Consider the following 16936-nt stretch of genomic DNA (forward strand, 5'->3'; position numbering starts at 1 on the left):
ACGGTCATACGTTTTCATACACCATTATTAGCATTTAAGGCATACGTTACCTGTAATGTAGGCATTTATTCGCCACTACTCCACCCCTGTCCACCGGGCCGTTGTGAAGGGCAGCGCACTCTATATAAGCCGCCCTTCCCCACTGGTGCAGGGGTTGGCATTTACTGTAATCCTATATTCCACTCGACACTAAGCTCCCAAGAGCACTGAGACGTAGGGCTTTTACCTCCACCGCAGAGGGGCCTGAACTCATACAACCTCGTCGTAGCTAAGGCTCTGCCCATCCTTTCGTACCCTGCACATCTATTGTCAGACTTATACCCACGACAATTCCCTTTGTCTGTCGGTATCAAACTTGCCCGAGATTCGATCGTCGGTATACCTATACCTTGTTCAATCTTGTTACCGGTAAGTCTCTTTGCTCGTTCCATAGCATGTCATCGTGTGACTAACTCCTTAGTCACATTGAGCTCATGATGATGTTCTACCAAGTGGGCCCAGAGATACCTCTCCGTCACGCAGAGTGACAAATCCCGATCTCGATTCGTACCAACCCAACAGACACTTTCGGAGATACCGGTAGTGCACCTTTATAGTCACCCAGTTACGTTGTGACGTTTGATACACCCAAAGCACTCCTACGGTATCCGGGAGTTGCACAATCTCACGGTCGAAGGAAAAGACACTTGACATTAGAAAAGCTTTAGCATACGAACAACACGATCTAGTGCTATGCTTAGGATTGGGTCTTGTCCATCACATCATTCTCCCAATCATGTGATCCCGTTATCAATGACATCTAATGCCCATGATCAGGAAACCATGATCATCTATTGATCAACGAGCTAGCCAACTAGAGGCTTGCTAGGGACACATTGTGATCTATTTATTCACACATGTATTACTGTTTCCTGTTAATGCAATTATAGCATGAGCAATAGACGATTATCATGAACAAGGAAATATGATAATAACCATTTTATTATTTCCTCTAGGGCATATTTCCAACACAACTTGCGGGTTTGTGACAATTGGGAACCTATGCATATGGGTTGGCACACGTGGATTCATGTGAGTACTTGATGTATGTTTTGGTGATCAACTTGCGGGTTCGTGACATTGGGAACCTATGCATAGGGGTTGGCACACGTTTTGACTCTCCGGTAGAAACTTTGGGGCACTCTTTGAAGTTCTATGTGTTGGTTGAATAGATGATTCTGAGAATATGTGATGGATATCGTATAATCATGCCCACGGATACTTGAGGTGACAATGGAGTATCTAGGTGACATTAGGGTCTTGGTTGATATGTATCTTAAGGTGTTATTCTAGTACGAACTCTATGATGGATCGAACGAAAAGAATAGCTTCGTGTTATTTTACTACGGACTCTTGAATAGATCGATCAGAAAGAATAACTTTGTGGTGGTTTCGTACCCGACAATAATCTCTTCGTTTGTTCTCCGCTATTAGTGACTTTGGAGTGACTCTTTGCTGCATGTTGAGGGCTAGTTATATGATCCAATTATGTTATCTTTGTTGAGAGAACTTCCACTAGTGAAAGTATGAACCCTAGGCCTTGTTTCCACGCATTGCAATACCGTTCGTGCTCACTTTTGTTACTAGTTACCTTGCTGTTTTTGTAATTTCAGATTACAAAAACCTATATCTACCATCCATATTGCACTTGTATCACCATCTATTCGCCGAACTAGTGCACCTATACAATTTACCATTGTATTGGGTGTGTTGGGGACACAAGAGACTCTTTGTTATTTGGTTGCAGAGTTGCTTGAGAGAGACCATCTTCATCCTACGCCTCCCGCGGATTGATAAACCTTAGGTCACCCACTTGAGGGAAAATTGCTACTGTCCTACAAACCTCTGCGCTTGGAGGCCCGACAACGTCTACAAGGAGAAGGTTGCGTAGTAGACATCAATGGCCGACAAATAAACTGCTTTCCCTGTTGGCATTTGCGAGGATGTGCCTGTTGTGGTTGCTAACACCACCATCTTAACGGACTTTGTTATCTTGGATATTCCCGAGGACGATGCCATGGCTGTCATCCTCGGAAGACCCTTTTTAAACACTTCAGGGGCTGTTATAGATTGCAACAAAGGCAATGTCACTTTCCATGTCAACTGTAATGAGCATACCGTGCACTTTCCGAAGAAACGATATCAAGTACATTGCATCAATGCTATCGAAAAAACTTCATCGATTTTTATTGGGAGCTTTGAATGCCCTATTCCTCGTGTCAAGATGAAGTATGAATTGCTTGTTGGGGACATTCATATCCCCATTGAGATGACTTAGTGGCTATTCGAAAATTCTCCGTTCTCTTTTGTGATTCGAAAAAGTTTTGTCATGCGGATTTGATCAACCCCATTGACGGATTTCTTTCGATGACCATGAAATGGATGAATCAAAGGGTCACATACATCTGTTTTAAGCTTTCACTTTCTTTTGTTTAGAAGAAAAATGATAGGTTTAGTTTAGTTTTTCCCGTTTTCTGTTTTAGTGTCCCGGAGAAAAATACCCCAAAAATAAAAGTTCTCCGATGGTCCTGAAAATCTAGTATGATTTTTTTTGGAATTTTTGAAAAATACTGGGACAGAGAGCTGGCCTAGGGGCCACCCCAATGGGCCACAAGCCCTGTCACCGCAGGGTACCCCTCTCGCCGCGGGGAGCAAGCTTGTGGGGCCCACAGGGGCCGTGATACGTCTCAAACGTATCTATAATTTTTGATGGTTTCACGCTGTTATCTTGTCTTCTTTGGTTGTTTTATGTACCTTTTATATCTTTTTTGGGACTAACTTATTAATTCAGTGCCAAGTGTCAGTTCCTGTTTATTCTGTGTTTTTGACTCTTTTCAGATCTGATTTTGGAACGGAGTCCAAACGGAAGAAAAATCCTGAAATGATTTTTTCCCGAACGAAAGAAGACTAGGGGGCTTTTGGGCCAAGCCAGGTGGGCTCCAGGGAGCCCACAAGCCCCCACTCCGCCACCAGGGGGGAGGCGGCGGTGGGCAGGCTTGTGGCCTCCCTGGCCACCCCCTGACCTAGGCCTTTGGCCTATAAATTCCCAAATATTCCGCAAAAAATCAGGGGAGCCTCGAAAATACTTTTCCGCCGCCGCAAGCTTCCGTTTCGGCGAGATCTCATCTGGAGACCCTTCCCGGCGCCCTGCCGGAGGGGACTTTGGAGTTGGAGGGCTTCTTCATCATCATCATCGCCCCTCCAATAACTCGTGAGTAGTTCACTTCAGACCTACGGGTCCGTAGTTAGTATCTAGATGGCTTCTTCTCTCTCTTGGATCTTCCATACAAAGTTCTCCATGATTTTCATGGAGATCTATCCAATGTAATCTTCTTTGGCGGTGTGTTTGTCGAGATCCGATGAATTGTGGATTTGTGATCAGATTATCTATGATATATATTTGAGTCTTTGTTGATTTATTATATGCATGATTTGATATCCTTGTAAGTCTCTCCGAGTCTTGGGTTTTGTTTGGCCAACTAGATCTATGATTCTTGCAATGAGAGAAGTGCTTGGTTTTGGGTTCTGCCATGTGGTGAACTTTCCCAGTGACAGTAGGGGCAGCAAGGCACACATCAAGGAGTTGCCATCAAGGGTAAAAAGATGGGTTTTTTTATCATTGGTTTGACATTATCCCTCTACATCATGTCATCTTGCTTAAGGCGTTACTCTGTTCTTATGGACTTAATACACTAGATGCATGTTGGATAGCGGTCGACGTGTGGAGTAATAGTAGTAGATGCAGAAAGTATCGGTCTACTTGTTTTGGATGTGATGCCTATAGAAATAATCATTGCATAGATATCGTCTCGAGTTTGCGTGGTTCTATCAATTGCTCGACAGTAATTTGTTCACCCACCGTCTACTTGCTTTCATGAGAGAAGACACTAGTAAATACTACGCCCCCGGGTCTATTCACATCCATCGTTTACAACTCTGCTTTTACTTTGCTTTGTTACTTTGTTGCTTTCAGTTCTCACTTGGCAAACAATCTATAAGGGATTGACAACCCCTTCATAGGGTTGGGTGCAAGATTTTGTGTTTGTGCAGGATCTTGAGATACTCTTCCGCCGGATTGATACCTTGGTTCTCATACTGAGGGAAATACTTCCCACCGCTACGCTACATCACCCTTTCCGCTTCGAGGGAACACCAACGCAAGGCTCCAAGGCCATGGGGGAAATCCTTTGCATACTTGCCTAGGAAGTCCCTTAAGGCGTAGACGGAGCAGAAAGATCAAGCCAAGTATTCTCCCGTCGACGTGCCTATTTCTGGCGCTGTTGGAAGAACTTTTGTTGCAGTAGCAGAAGTATTTCTGGCATCATTGCCAGGGATACACAACAAACATCAGAAGTATTTCTGGCGCCGTTGCCAGGGAGGTGAAATCAAGATCTATTCAAGTAGGTCTCACAAACTCTTCTCTTGCATTTACTTTTGTTGCCAGTTGCCTCTCGTTTTCCTATCCCCCACTTCACATTTGCCGTTTTCATTCGCCTTTCTCCTTCGCCGTTTTCTTGTGCCTTTTTGCTGTCTTCTTTTACCCGTTTCACTCTCTCTTCCTGCTCGTTTGTGTGTGAGATAGTCCATCAATGGCTAGACCCACCACTCCAAACGACACCCCTGAAAATGGAGTTCTCAATTTCAGGCAGAATGAGGAAGAAAATTTGAAGGACGCTTGGTACAGGATTTGCAATGCTCAAAGTAGATCTACTCGTAAGCAATCCACTACCGTCCTCCTTCGCAGTTTCTATGTTGGAATTTCTCCTTGGAATAGGTATATCCTTGATACCATTGTAGGAGGGAACTTTTTGGGGAGCCATACTATTGACTCCTATAGAGATATCATTAATTTGGTAGGCTCACCCCTGCTCATGGTTAATGGAACTATCTTGACCTTGGAACACGTGATGCAAAGGCTTGACGCTATTGAAAACAAAATTGCCACAGTTGAACTTATTGAGGGTTTGGATAGAAAGATCCACAATCAAATTTCTCAGTACGGATCCAAAGTGGGAAACTTTTTGAAAATTTTAAAGGAGAAGGAACTTATAGTTAATGATTCTTCTAGAATTGGAAAATTAGAAGATGTCATAACCAACTTGGGTTCCGCTTTTGCCGCTGTGCAAAATACTCCAAATCTTACTCTCAAAAAGACCATCAAGCCTGTTTTTGTTCCTAAAGCTAGCGGTGAGTCATCTAATAAAGATGAAAAATGATCACGCTACCTATGGTTTGAGCACCAAAGATGACTATACGTGATTTCATCACCTTTTTGCCTAGCTAAGGGCATTAAACAAAAGCGCTTGTTGGGAGGCAACCCAACGAATTTATCCTATTTCTTTCTGTTTTGTGTTTTCCACACTTTCATAATTCTGTTATGATTGTGTTTTTGTGTTTCTTTTTGCATTTGTGCCAAGCAAAACCGTTATGATTAGTCTTGGGGATGATCGTTTGGTCATGCTGGGAAAGACAGAAACTATCTGCTCACGAAAAGAATTTTCATTTTTTATTCTGTAAGAGCTTTTGAGTTGATTTTTTTCTGCTGATTGCTACGCAAATTCTTCAGACAGTCGTAATTGTGCAGAATTTTTGAAGTATCAGTGGTATACGAAATATACAGATTGCTACAGAATGGTCTCCTGTTAACAGATTCTATTTTTGTTGTGTTGGTTGCTTATTTTGATGAAACTATGATAGTATCAGGGGGTATTCGCCATGGAAGATTGAAACTACAGTAACCCAACATCAGAACAAGTAGAATTTAAGTTTGCTACAGTACCTAAGGAAGTGGTGGTTTGCTTTCTTGTACTAATGTTATCACGAGTTTCTGTTTAAGTTTCATGTTGTGAAGTTTTCAAGTTTTGGGTGAAGTTCTTATGGACAAAGAGATAAAGAGTGGCAAGGGCTCAAGCTTGGGGATGCCCAAGGCACCCCAAGAGATTCAAGGATGCCGTAAAAGCCTAAGCTTGGGGATGCCCCGGTAGGCATCCCCTCTCTCGTCTTCAATCCATCGGTAACGTTACTTGGGTCTATATTTTTATTCACCACATGTTATGTGTTTTTTCTTGGAGCGTCTTGTATCGTAGGAGTCTTTTATTTTTGTTGTGTCACAATCATCCTTGCTGCACACCTAGAGAGAGAGAGACATGCACACACCGTGATTTTGTCGAGCTTCACTTATATCTTTTGGTAGACAATTCAGCTCACATGTGCTTCACTTATATCTTTTGAGCTAGATACTTTTGCTCTGTGTGCTTCACTTATATCTTTTAGAGCACAGCGGTGCATGGCTTGGTAGTTGATCTATGCTTTGAAAGTAGTCTCAAAAGGGGTAGTTATCCAAAGGGATACGAAAACTTCCACCTTCATGTGCATTGAATAGTTAGAGAAGTTTGATTCATCTCAATTAGTTTTGAGTTGTGGTTATGGTAATACTGAGGTCATGCTAGTAAGGTCGTGGATCTAGAAATACTTGTCTTGAAGTTACTGATTCCCGTAGCATGCACGTATGGTGAACCGCTATGTGATGAAGTCTGAGCATGATTAGTATATTGATTGTCATCCTTTGCGTGGAGGTCGGGATCGCGCGATGGTTGATACCTACCAACCCTTCCCCTAGGAGTATGTGTTGAATGCTTTGTTTCGATTACTAATAAAACTTTTGCAACAAGATATGAGTTCTTCATGACTAATGTTGAGTCCATGGTTTAGATGCACTTTCACCTTCCACCATCACTATCTTCTTAGTGCCGTGCAACTTTCGCCGGTGCACAAAACCCACCATTATCCTCCCTCAAAACAGCCACCATACCTACCTATTATGGCTTTTTCAGAGTCATTCCGAGATATATTGCCATGCAACTACCACCATGACATGTGCCACCACGTCTACTTTGCCTTTGCATGATCGTAAGATAGCTAGCATGATGTTTCCATTGATGTCTATACCATTGCCACGGTACACTACCGAAGGCATTCCATATAGAGTCATCGTTACTCTAAGTTTTGAGTTGAAAGTGTGATGATCATCATTAATGGAGCATTGTACCATGTGAGGAAATAAAAAGAGGCCAAAGAAGCCCACCAAAAAAAAGAGGCCAAAGAGCCCACCAAAAAAAATGAGAGAAAAAGAGAGAAGGGACAATGCTACCACTTTTTCCACACTTGTGCATATTAAGCACCATGATCTTCGTGATTGAGAGTCTCTCGTTTTGTCACCACCATATAGCTAGTGGAAAATTTTCACTATATAACTTGCCTTGTATATTCCAATGATAGGCTTCCTCAAAATTGCCTTAGGTCTTCGTGAGCAAGCAAGTTGGATGCACACCCACTAGTTTTCTTTAAGAGCTTTCACATACTCGTAGCTCTAGTGCATCATTTGTATGGCAATACCTACTCATTCACATTGATATCTATTGATGAGCATCTCCACAGCTCATTGATATGCCTAGTTAATGTGACTATCTTCTCCTTTTTGTCTCGCAACCTCCACTACATTGCACACCATCAATAGTGCTATAACCATGGCTCACGCTCATGTATTGCGTGAGAGTTGAAAAGGTTTGAGAAAGTAAAGGTGTGAAACAATTACTTGGCCAATACCAGGGTTGTGCATGATTTAAATTCATTGTGCAATGATGATAGAGCATAGCCAGACTATATGCTTTTGTAGGGATAACTTTCTTTTGGCCTTGTTATTTTGAAAGTTCATGATTACTTTGCTAGTTTGCTTGAATTATTATTTATTCCACGTCAACAGAAAACTATTGTTTTGAATCTAATGGATCTGAACATTCACGCCACATAAGAGGAATTACAAAGGACACCTATGCTAGGTAGCATGAAAGCATCAAAAATTCATTCTTATCACTTCCCTACTCGAGGACGAGCAGGAGTTAAGCTTGGGGATGCTTGATACGTCTCAAACGTATCTATAATTTTTTATGGTTTCACGCTGTTATCTTGTCTTCTTTGGTTGTTTTATGTACCTTTTATATCTTTTTTGGGACTAACTTATTAATTCAGTGCCAAGTGCCAGTTCCTGTTTTTTCCGTGTTTTTGACTCTTTTCAGATCTGATTTTGGAACGGAGTCCAAACGGAAGAAAAACCCCGAAATGATTTTTTTCCCGAACGGAAGAAGACCAGGGGGCTTTTGGGCCAAGCCAGGTGGGCTCCAAGGAGCCCACAAGCCCCCACTCTGCCACCAGGGGGAGGCGGCGGTTGGCAGGCTTGTGGCCTCCCTGGCCGCCCCCTGACCTAGGTCTTTGGCCTATAAATTCCCAAATATTCCGCAAAAAATCAGGGGAGCCTCGAAAATACTTTTCCGCCACCGCAAGCTTCCGTTACTGCGAGATCTCATCTGGAGACCCTTCCCGGCGCCCTGTCGGAGGGGACTTTGGAGTTGGAGGGCTTCTTCATCATCATCATTGCCCCTCCAATGACTCGTGAGTAGTTCACTTTAGACCTACGGGTCCGTAGTTAGTAGCTAGATGGCTTCTTCTCTCTCTTGGATCTTCAATACAAAGTTCTCCATGATCTTCTTGGAGATCTATCTGATGTAATCTTCTTTGGCGGTGTGTTTGTCGAGATCCGATGAATTGTGGATTTGTGATCAGATTATCTATGATATATATTTGAGTCTTTGCTGATTTCTTATATGGATGATTTGATATCCTTGTAAGACTCTCCGAGTCTTGGGTTTTGTTTGGCCAACTAGATCTATGATTCTTGCAATGGGAGAAGTGCTTGGTTTTGGGTTCTGCCATGTGGTGACCTTTCCCAGTGACAGTAGGGGCAACAAGGCACACATCAAGTAGTTGCCATCAACGGTAAAAAGATGGGGTTTTTATCATTGGTTTGAGATTATCCCTCTACATCATGTCATCTTGCTTAAGGCGGTACTCTGTTCTTATGGACTTAATACACTAGATGCATGCTGGATAGCGGTCGACGTGTGGAGTAATAGTAGTAGATGCAGAAAGTATCGGTCTACTTGTTTTGGACGTGATGCCTATAGAAATAATCATTGCATAGATATCGTCACGACTTTGCGTGGTTCTATCAATTGCTCGGCAGTAATTTGTTCACCCACCGTCTACTTGCTTTCATGAGAGAAGCCACTAGGAAACACTACGGCCCCCGGGTCTATTCACATCCATCGTTTACATCTCCGCTTTTACTTTGCTTTGTTACTTTGTTGCTTTCAGTTCTCACTTGGCAAAAAATATATAAGGGATTGACAACCCCTTCATAGCGTTGGGAGCAAGTTTTGTGTTTGTGCAGGATCTTGAGATACTCCTCCACTGGATTGATACCTTGGTTCTCAAACTGAGGGAAATACTTCCCACCGCTACGCTACATCACCCTTTCCGCTTCGAGGGAACACCAACGAAAGGCTCCAAGGCCACGGGGGAAATCCTTTGCATACTTGCCTAGGAAGTCCCTTAAGGCGCCGCAGCAGAAAGATCAAACCAAGTATTCTCCCGTCGACATGCCTATTTCTGGCGCTGTTGGAAGGTCTTTTGTTGCAGTAGCAGAAGTATTTCTGGCACCATTACCAGGGATACACAGCAAACATCAGGCCCCCTCCACTCATTCCAGCTCCCATCCTCTTCTTCTACCTCCAGAAAAAATGTTTCGCAGCTCAAACCCGTGTTCTTGCTCATTTGGCTGTGATTTTCGATCTCCTTGCTCAAAGCATCATTATTCGAACCGTTTTGGGGAAATTGCTCCTTGGTAAGTGACTCCTCCATTGGTCCAATTAGTTTTTGCTCTAGTGCTTTGTCCTTCGCGTATTATTGCTAGCGTGGTGACCCTGTTCTTGAGCTTTAAATGTTGATTTTAGCTGGTCCCAAGTAGTTTTAGCGCGTTGATGGGGTTATAGTCCTAGGGTAGGGTCATAGGTCCGCCCTGTAAGTCCTACCCAAGGACTACCCCTCATAAGGGCAAGGCCCTTAGTCAGTTCCGACTGAATTAAGGAGTCCCCATTGTCCAGTCGGCAACAGGTCTTCGACCATCCAGTCGGAGACTAGCATTCGGAGAACATCCAGCTAACCGACTGGCTGCCACTCGGAACATCGTAACCCCCCCCCCCTGGAGGGATACGGTCGTACGTTTCCCTGTGCATTTATTAGCATTTAGGACGTACGTTATCGGTAACGTACGCATTCAATCGCCACTACTCCACCCCTGTACCGGAACCGTTGTGGAGGGCAGCGCACTCTATATAAGCCACCCTCCCTCTTTGGTGCAGGGGTTAGAAAATCATTGTATTCCATATTCCACTCGACAACAAGCTCCCAGAGCACTAAGACGTAGGGCTATTACCTCCACCGTAGAGGGGCCTGAACTCATACAACCTCGCCGTAGCTGGGACTCTGCCCATCCTTTTCGTACCCTACACATCTACTGTCAGGCTTATACCCACGACAGTTGGCGCCCACCTTGGGACAGCCGTCTAAGCGACTTCCGGCGAGTTTGCGACTACTTCCTTTCGTCATGTCGTCCGGTGGAGATTCGAGCATGGGTCACCAGATCTTCTTCAGCGCTCTCTCCTTCATCATCGATGATTTGGCGTGGCTTCGGGATGCGCCTCTCGACGTCGAGGCGCTTCCCCGTCGTGGGGCTACGCACTTCCATGCCGGCGCCCGCGGCATTCTTCTTCTCCAGCAATCGGCTCTGGTGTCGACCTACACCGCCGTCACGCGCCGCAGCAAGCGGTCCCGCCGTCCGCGACTTCAGCGTTGGGTGCAACATGCCCGGGCGCGCCAGAACGCGTCTTCACACGTGGCGGGTCTAGAGTCTGTTGTGGTTGCCCCGCTGTCCCAGCACTCGGGCTCGGTTCCGACTGAGTTTCCTTCCGAGGACGCGGGTCGTGGGCCTGCAGCAGAAGTACACATGGCCAACTCCCATGAAGATCCCCGTCAAGCTGGCCGAAACGAGCACGAGATCGGCGAAACGTCCGGCGCGCGTCGTCCGCCTCGCCGTTCTGCCAGTCGACACACTCGGCGGAGCAACGTGGAGTTGTTCCGCACACCCCTCCTCAACTTGGCTGCAGCTGCCAAGATAGCCGATTCCCTCCAGCCGACTGATTCAGAGGCTGGTAGGGGAATCGAGCAGATCCGAGCCCTGTTGCACACGGCGCAGCAGCAGAATTCGGCAGTCTCCCAGTCGCATAACAGGATCCATAATAGTTCCGTTCATGCGAATACACATCGGTCGGTTCATAGCCCTGGTTCCCATCAGCGGCACAGAGGAGGCAGCCGTTCCATAAATCACGAAGATCGCTGCCGTTCACGCACCCCTCCGCGGGGTGGGCCCTACGGGTCCCGACATCATGATGATCGGCGTTTAGTCGGTGACGCTTATGACCCAAGGCCTGACGCAAGAGGGCGTATCGCTCAGTGAAGGGTCGACAGGGGCCGAGCCCACCGCGATGGTTATGATATGGACCGTCCGAGTGGAAGCAGGACCACCGTGTCTCGTCCCGAGTGTTTCAGTCGAGCCATCCGTTCGGCTGACATCCCGCCAAACTTCAGATTGGCGACGGGAATCAGCAAGTTTAGAGGAGAGTCCAAGCCAGAAACATGGCTGGAGGACTACCGAGTGGCAGTCCAGATCGGAGGAGGGGACGACCATGTCGCCATGAAACACCTCCCTCTGATGCTCGATGGCTCGGCGCGAGCGTGGCTGAACCAGTTGGCCCCCTCAAGCATCTACAGCTGGGCAGATCTGGCCCGAGTATTCATCAGGACCTTCGAAGGGACGTGCAAGCGCCCTGCTGGCCTCGTGGAGCTCCAGCACTGCGTCCAGAAGCAGAATGAGCCCCTGCGAGATTTCATTCAGCGTTGGACAACTCTCTACCACACGGTGGAGAACGTCACCGAGCATCAAGCAGTCTTTGCCTTCAAGGCATGCGTGCGGTACAGAGATCTGTAACTGAAGTTCGGCCGAACAAGCGACATCTCCATGAGCAAGATGATGGAAATAGCGACGCGCTATGCTAATGGCGAAGAAGAAGACCGCATCCGAAGCGGCAAGCACAAAACAGTCGCTGATGGAGATGGGGACAACACTCGGAAGCAGAAGTAGAAAGCTCTGACTGCTCCGCAAGCAGAAGCTGCAGCCGTAACCAATGCCAAGTTCAAGGGCAAAGGGAAGGCTCAGTTCACCCCCAAGAAGAAGCAGTTCAATAACCCCATCCTGGACCAGCCATGTCCGGTTCATACGAAGATGGATGAAGAGGGCAACCCCATATATGCGAAGCATACCACTCGACAGTGTCGCCTCCTGATCCAGGGGTTCGGTGAAGGGCAACCGAGTGGAAAGGACAACAAACAGGATGAGGAGGATAAGGAGGATCCGTTCCCCCAAGTCCATGCAACTCTCATGATTTTTGTTGACATTGAGAGCAAGAGTCGACTGAAGCTGGTGAACAGAGAGGTGAACATGGCCACCCCCACCAACCCCAAGTTCCTCAAATGGTCTCAGACTGTGATCACCTTCGGCCAGTCGGACCATCCGGCACATGTACCCACCCTGGGGAGACAGGCTCTGGTCGTAGACCCGGTGGTGGAAGGAGTTCGACTGCGCAAAGTCCTCATCGACGGCGGCAGTGGCTTGAACATCATGTATGCCGACACACTCAAGGGGATGGGCATCCCGATGTCCAAACTCAGCGAGAGCAGCATGCAGTTCCATGGAGTCGTCCCTGGACGGAAGGCCAAGTCACTCGGCCAGATCACGTTGGACGTCGTTTTCGGCTCCGACAAGAACTTCCGCAAGGAAAAGCTGGCGTTTGAAGTGGTCGACTTCCAGAGCGCTTATCACGCAATTCTGGGCCGCCCAGCGTATGCACGTTTCATGGCCCGTCCATGTTACGTATACCTGAAGCTGAAGATGCCAGGCCCGAAGGGTGTGATCACCATCACAGGCAATCGGCAGCAAGCCGAAGAGTGTCTGCAGCAGGGATCAAGAATCGCCGACCAGCAGATGGCCGTCCTCGAGCTTGACGAGTATAAGAAAACAGTCGACCCCGCCGACCTGATGCGCTCGAAGAAGCCAGCTTCAGAGTCTGCATTCCAGTCGGCGGGAGAGACGAAGAAGGTCAGCATCCACCCGACGGACGCCACTGCTGCCCCGACGAACATCTCCACCACCCTCGATCCTAAATAGGAAGCCGAGCTCACCCAATTCCTCCGTGAGAACTGGGACATCTTCACATGGAAACCCTCTGACATGCTAGGTGTACCCAGGGAGTTGGCTGAGCACCGACTGCACGTGGATTCCACCGCTCGCCCTGTCCGAGAGCGCCTGCGCCGGTCCGCCGCGCACAAGAGGAAGGCAATCGGGGAAGAGGTGGCCAAGTTACTAGCAGCCAACTTCATTCGCGAGGTTCACCACTCCGAGTGGCTCGCCAATGTTGTAATGGTGCCCAAGAAGGATAAGTCGCTCCGAATGTGCATCGACTTCAAGCATCTCAATAAGGTCTGCCCGAAAGACCATTTTCCGCTCCCCCGCATAGATCAAATCGTCGATTCGACTGTGGGTTGCGAGCGTCTGTCATTTCTTGATGCCTATTCGGGCTATCATCAGATCCGTCTGTATGGCCCCGATGAGTTGAAAACAGCCTTCATCACCCCATTCGGGTGCTTTTGCTACATCACTATGCCATTCGGTTTGAAGAATGCAGGAGCTACCTTTATGCGCATGATCCAAAAATGTCTCCTCGACCAGATCAGTCGGAATGTGGAGGCGTATATGGATGATATCGTAGTCAAGTAACGCAAAGGTTCCGACCTGCTGACTGACTTGGCAGAAACATTCGCCAACCTTTGTAGGTACGATATCAAGCTCAACCCCGCCAAATGTTCATTCGGTGTTCACAGCGGAAAGTTACTCGGTTTCTTCGTTTCCGAACGAGGGATCGATGTCAACCCCGAAAAGATCGGGACCATCGTCCGAATGGAGAGGCCGGTCAGAATACACGATGTTCAACGGCTCACAGGTTGCCTAGCAGCTTTGAGCAGGTTCATCAGTCGACTCGGCGAGAAAGCACTTCCTCTGTACCGACTCATGAAGAAATCAGATTCTTTCGAGTGGATAGACGAAGCCCAAGTCGCATTCGACGACCTCAAAGTCCTACTTTCCACCCAGCCGGTTCTTACTGCTCCGCTCAGTAAAGAGCCCCTTCTTCTGTATACCGCGGCTACAAATCAAGTCGTCGGTACTGTTCTTACAGTTGAACGAGAAGAAGAAGGCAAAGCATACAAAGTTCAGCGGCCAGTGTACTACGTCTCTGAAGTCCTGACTCCTTCCAAGCAGAGGTATCCCCACTATCAAAAATTTATCTATGGGATCTACATGACTGCGAAGAAGGTGGCCCATTATTTCCAAGACCACTCGGTGTCTGTCGTTTCTGATGCTCCGTTGTCGGAAATTCTCCACAATCGAGACGCGTCAGGCCGAGTGGCGAAGTGGGCAATGGAGATGTTGTACTGCGATATCAAGTTCTAGGCCAAGAAAGCTATTAAGTCTCAAGCTCTGGCTGACTTCATAGCAAAATGGGTAGAACAACAGCAACCGACCCACATCTACTCGGCCCATTGGACAATGTTCTTCGATGGGTCCAAGATGTTGAATGGCCCCGGCGCTGGCGTTGTGATCATATCGCCAAAGGGCGACAAACTCAAGTACGTGCTACAGATACACTTCGATTCCTCCAACAACGAGGCAGAGTATGAAGCTCTCCTCTACGGGTTGCGTATGGCCATCTCACTCGGCGTCCGTCGCCTGATGGTCTACGGCGATTCGGATTTGGTGGTCAATCAAGTGATGAAAGAGTGGGACGTCAGGAACCCCACCATGACCACATACTGCAATGCAGTGAGGAAGGTTGAGAAGAAGTTTGAAGGTCTAGAACTTCACCATGTTCAGAGACGGAAGAACCAAGCAGCTGATGAGTTGGCAAAACTCGGATCCACTTGGAGACCAGTCCCGAGTGACGTCTGCCTCGAGCACCTCCACCTTCCCTCAGTCAAAGAAGATCCTTTTACACAGGAACCAGCACAACCAAAGAGTTCAACAGATCCGACTGAAGTCGATGTACCTGCTGTGGTTGATGTGGTCATGGAGATTCTTGCTGTCATCTCCGATTGGACTGTGCCGATCATTCCATATATCTTGAGGCAGGAACTACCAGAAGACGAAGTCCAGGCCAGGCAGATAGTCCGCAGGTCGAAGTCATTCACTGTCATTGGTGGCCAATTGTACAAGGAAAGCGTTTCAGGCGTTCTTCAACGATGCATCTCCCCAGAGGAGGGGTAGATGATCCTGGAGGATATTCACTCGGGGACCTGCGGTCATCACGCCTCTTCGAGAGCAATCATCACCAAGGCATTCAGGGCTGGTTTCTTCTGGCTGCAGGCTAACGAGATGGCTAAAGATATGGTTGACCGATGTGAAGGCTGCCAGTTCTACTCCAACAAGTCCCACAAGCCGACATCTGCGTTGAAGACAATCCCTCTTGTGTGGCCGTTTGCAGTATGGGGATTAGATACAGTCGGTCCATTCAGGACAGGCCAAGGTGGATACACACATCTGTTGGTGGAAGTCGACAAGTTCATGAAATGGATCGAAGCCAAGCCCATCAAGAAGCTCGACGCCTCAACAGCCGTCAAGTTTGTCAGGGACATCATCTCTAGATTCGGTGTACCTCACAGCATAATCACGGACAACGGGACAAACTTTGACTCGGACAGATTCAAAGGTTTCTGTACAAGCCAAGGTATCCGAGTGGACTTTTCTTCCGTGGCGCACCCGCAATCCAATGGACAAGCAGAGCGGGCGAACAGACTTATTCTGCAAGGTTTGAAGCCCCGACTCCTGCGAGAGGTAGGACACGCCGCTGGCGCTTGGGTCATCGAGCTACCTTCAGTGCTTTGGGGTCTTCGCACAACCCCGAACAGATCTACAGGGCGATCACCGTTCTTCCTCGTCTACGGAGCAGAAGCAGTCCTTCCGAGTGACTTACTTCACAACGCTCCAGGAGTTGAACTCTTCTCCGAAGCTGAAGCAGAACAAGCAAGGCAAGACGGAGTGGACCTTCTAGAGGAGGAGCGCGAGATGGCACTGACTCGCTCAACCATTTATCAACAAGATCTGCGGCGTTTTCACGCGCGACACCTCAGGAGTCGTACGTTCCAAGCAGGCGACCTGGTGCTTCGAGTGGATCAGCAAAGACCTCACAAATTGGTTCCTGCCTGGAAGGACCCTTCATCATCTCAAAGGTGCTGAATAATGGAGCATACAGACTCTACAACATCGACAGGGAGATAGACAAGCCGCGAGCATGGAACGGAGACCTCCTGAAGCGCTTCTACACGTGACCGTCGACTGAAGCAATGTAAAGAACAAGTATTGGTGAAATAATATAAAGCAGATTGAGTTTTTTTGCAGGTTCAAAGTTCTTCCACGGTCGCAGACTCCGGTCTCAAAAAAAAACTTAGTTGCGATCCAGAATCACCTAAGTATTAACCCTCTCCGAGTGTGCACTTAGCGTCACACTCGGGGACTTAGTTGCGATCCAGATCGCCTAAGTATGAACTTTCTCCGAGTGTGCACTTAACGTCACACTCGGGGACTTAGCTGCGATCCAGAATCGCCTAAGTATGAACTTTCTCCGAGTGTGCACTTAACGTCACACTCGGGGACTTAGCTGCGATCCAGAATCGCCTAAGTATGAAATTTCTTCGAGTGTGCACTTAACGTCACACTCGGGGACTTAGCTGCGATCCAGAATCGCCTAAGTCTGAACTTTCTCCGAGTGTGCACTTAACGTCACACTCGGGGACTTAGCTGCGATCCAGAATCGCCTAAGTATGAAATTTCTCCGAG

This window comes from Hordeum vulgare, chromosome 7H (assembly GCF_904849725.1).
Source record: "Hordeum vulgare subsp. vulgare chromosome 7H, MorexV3_pseudomolecules_assembly, whole genome shotgun sequence".
Taxonomy (NCBI): domain Eukaryota; kingdom Viridiplantae; phylum Streptophyta; class Magnoliopsida; order Poales; family Poaceae; genus Hordeum; species Hordeum vulgare.